Source organism: Antennarius striatus, chromosome 3, assembly GCF_040054535.1.
Source record: "Antennarius striatus isolate MH-2024 chromosome 3, ASM4005453v1, whole genome shotgun sequence".
Lineage (NCBI taxonomy): Eukaryota > Metazoa > Chordata > Actinopteri > Lophiiformes > Antennariidae > Antennarius > Antennarius striatus.
Window position 1 is genome coordinate 4,512,334 of NC_090778.1, and position 4,184 is coordinate 4,516,517.

Below are 4,184 nucleotides of genomic sequence, written 5' to 3' on the forward strand. Positions count from 1 at the left end.
TGATGTGGTGTGTGAAAGTCCTCCATTTTCAGAAGCTTGAAGTTGGTGACTGCGTCTCAAAGACACTGACAAAATCCTCAGAAGAGCTGAGGAAAACATCAGTCGGTGGAGGGTTGTAGCTGTTTCCAAAGCTTTGTGACAAAACAGAAGGATCATCTACAAATGCAAAACAACGGTCAACCTCCCCAGACGTGATCGACCTTACAATATGTCTGGATCGATCAGACTCTTTCAAATTAAAAGTCAAGCCCCTGCATTTTGAACTACATCAGGATGAAGTGAAGACTAAACTCACACGAAGCTAATTGACAGTCAACTGTGGAGATAATAAAACCATGAAAACTCCCCAGATCTTTGGGAGATTTGTGTGGGGATGCTTTATACTACAAAAAACTGAATGTCAGTTTCGGTCCTCAGTCTGTGAGTTTGAGATAAAGCACAGCAGTGGTATGCAGTAAATAACGATCGCTATGTAAGAACCTAAAGTCTAAGTCTGGATGGCTCAAAAGGAGTGAATATGAAGTTCAAAGTCAACTTTATTGTCGGTTCCGCTCCATTTGTACTGTACAAAACTGAAATTGCATTTTTCTCAAACCCATTAATAATAATACTAAACAAGAAATTTACATGCAATCAAACCTGAGAGAGAAAAAAAACAAATTTACAACAGCAGCCCTAATCTACATAGAGCACAAAGGAGGCTATTGTTATAGGAACTGAGTATTGTAGGGCAAAACAGCGCACGAGTGAACATTGAATTTGTATAGAAGTTGTGCCTCCATGACCAGTGATGTGTTTCTGGTCCAGAAGAGATCCTCTGACCTGTACACCCCCAGGAACTTGGTGCTGCTCACCTCCTCCTTATTAATGTTGTGAGGAACATGGTGGGTGTGTTCTCTCTTGAAGTCAACAATTAGCTCTTTGGTCTTCTCCACATTCAGAGAAGGGTGGTTGGTGCTGCACCACCTGCATTACTCCTGTAATGTGTCTCATCCTTGACACTGATGAAGCCCACTACAGTGGTGTCGGCCACAAACTTTATGAACAGATTGAAGCTGTGCGCCGGTATGCAGTTGTGGGTCATCAGGGTGAAGAGTAGGGGTCTCAGCACGCAATTTTGTGGGGGCTCCGTGTCCAGGGTGATGTCGAAGTCTCGCGACCAAGATGTCTCAGGGGAAAGGCTCTTCTCTGGATAGTATAAACAACATCCAGTATGTTTCTTACCTGGGTTGGAAAGTCTATATGTTGGTGCATTTTGGGAAACACAGTCTTGGATCTGGATGGTTGAAGTCCCCAGCCATGATCAGAAGAGCATTAGGATGGGCTGTCTACAGCTCACTGATGTGGTGGTAAGCAGTGACTTTGGAGTACAACAGCGTGGTGGCACCAGGTGTCCAAATGAGGCTTCATGAGGCTTTGAACCCTTCTGGACAATTGTGTTGAAAAATGGTTCATTACTCAAAGCTTCATTCATTGAGAACGTGGGCGTCCTCTGCTGGCAGTGTGGCTGTACTGCAGCCACACGATGGTCGATGACTCCAGAAAGCAGCGCTTTGAGGTTTCCTGTATTATACACATTTTCTAAATAAAACTTAATATAACGTGTTAATCCTTGCTCGTCCTGTCGTATCCATACATTATAGGAAATTGATTTATGATTATTGATTCTTGCAGGTGTGACTAGTAGGGAATGTCGCTCCTGAGCCCCCAGTTTGGTAGCAGTCAGCTCTTCCCACCAATCAGCCAGGAATTGGTATAAGCTGTCACTATGCGTCCTTTCTGGCTCAGGAGTTGTTGCATGTGCTGCTGTAAGTTGTGCTCTTTTTTTTATATGTTAAAAATATGTGTATTGTATGTTCTCATAGATTCTTTTGTCACACGTAGTGATGGCGACATGAGGCTTTCTGAGGAACTGAACCTTTTTCAAAGTGGTTCACTACCCAAAGCTTCATTCACTTCTCTTGGATGTCACCTACTCATTGTTCATCTGTTGGATTCATCATCCAAATGAACCCCTGCAAATGTGACGCACCTCTTGTGTATAATGAATCATTATACACAAGTGGCACACACAGTGGCGGGCCGTCAGGGCCAGCAAAGCCTTCTCTGTTGGCCTAAAACATACTAACTGCTAGGTTAGGTTTCAGTTGTCATTCTGCGAACCTGAACCAGGACATTCGCCTCTACCCACGATGGCTGAAGGAGGAAAAGAGGTAGATCTGGTCATATTTTAGAACATCACGACGAGTTTAATGAGGACACTGTACTTTCTGCAGAGGGATTTAAAGCACGTCTGGAGGATTTTGAGTTTTGTTTTTTGCTCAACACATTCAATGGGACTTTTGAACATGATGATTGTGCTTTTTGCAATACTGCAGACAAAAGTGTTGGATGTACAATTCTGCTTGACAAGGGTGAATGAGTTTTGTCAGTCAGTTGAGCAAGCAAAGAGAAAATTCAATGACACATATGAAGAAACGGTGTGTGTCTCAGGTGTTCCAGCTGTGCTCAGAGGCTGGGGGTGCAAGAACATCTGCGCGAACATTACCAAAAACTCTACGACAGCATTCTAGACAAGATACGAAATCGATTTCAGGACAATAGCATGTTGATGTTTCTCTCCCTCCTCAACCCCCAGCACTTTTGACACTTACAGGGAAAAAAGCAGCCTATCCCAGCTTAATGCAGAGCCATGGAATACTGTTTGATTTTCTGTTTGACTGTCTGATATTCTTGATTTTCTTCGGATCAAAAATCTGACTGAGAGTATGGGGCAATTAACGCATTGGCCTCTGACTGTAACCATCCCTGTGTCCTCTACTACTGCTTAATGTTCATTCACGGCACTGAAGCGTCAAAAAATGTATGCCAGAAATAAGACCGGACAGACGCGGCTTTCAGCATTAGCCTCCATTTCCATAGAGAAAGACTTGCTGATGAATCTGAAACACAACGACAAATTGTTCGATACAGCCATGGAAGTTTTTTTTGAAGAAATGAAGAAGGATGGATTTCACTTTTAAATAAAGAGGCACTGTGTGGATCCAGGTTGGTGAGTGTAAAAAAATTATTTATATTCTCAAAGGTTTTTGTCATGTTTAACAAAGTTAAATGTCAAAAATACTAAAAATAATTGATTTTAAATGCTCCTGAAATTAGTGTGAGGTAATGTACTGTATATGTGTGGATTCTCAAACCCTGGTGTCATACTGATGTTATACTGATATTAGGATGCGCATTTTGGGTAGGAACAAATATGACGTCACCGAAGGCCTACGGTTGAAATGCACGGCCCGCCACTGATAATGATACTTATTAACATAGCAATTTCTAATGTGGCAATTAGTGAAATGACTTGGTGATGCAACAGTGTTTTATGAGTTTGTTGTGTTTCATCCTATCGTAAAAATTCCACTTATGTAGCAAAAAATTTAAAAAAGAAAATAAAGCTTAAAATGTTTGTTGGTCATATTTTCTTTGGGATTGTGCTTAGTATTTAACACATGACAGTATTCTTAGTGTACTGATTGCGTAACTCAGGTGTTTTATTGAGGAACAGCAATTTTTGCACAAAAGAAGAGCTCAGGCGATTTCTTTTTTTTAAATTTTTTCTAAAAAGGCTTTGCCATTCTTAAAAAAAACACCCTTTCACAGGGAAAGGAAGAGGCTGGGGTCACAACATCATTTTTATCCAACTTAAAAAAGTTTGGATCCACAGTTTGATGTATCCCCCAGTATTTCAAGGGATGTTCTGCTCGGTCGAGCAGAGGAGCAGCTCCTCAACAATGGTCAATGGGGGTAACAGGGGGTATCAATGGGGGTCGTGGAAATGCGAGTTTCACCAAGCCTTTGTTTACTAATGGGTGTCATTAGCATGAGACACTTCACCTGGGTTAATCTGCTTGTCGTTCTTTTAGGGAGTTTCGAAATGACCTGATTGTAAATAGGTGAAAGCTGATCTCGCAGACCCCCCACTATTCAGAGATGGCTTCTCTACTCTGATGGATGGCTTCTTTCACTCCTCTCTCAAACCATCTCTCCTCCCTGTCTAAAATCTGAATATTGGTATCTTGAAAGATAAAGGAAGACTGATGAATCCTGTTCTGATGAATTGGCTAAATTTAAAATTTAAAATTTAACCAAGGAACCAAGGCAGTCAGAGACTCCAACATCCTGCGAAGGGT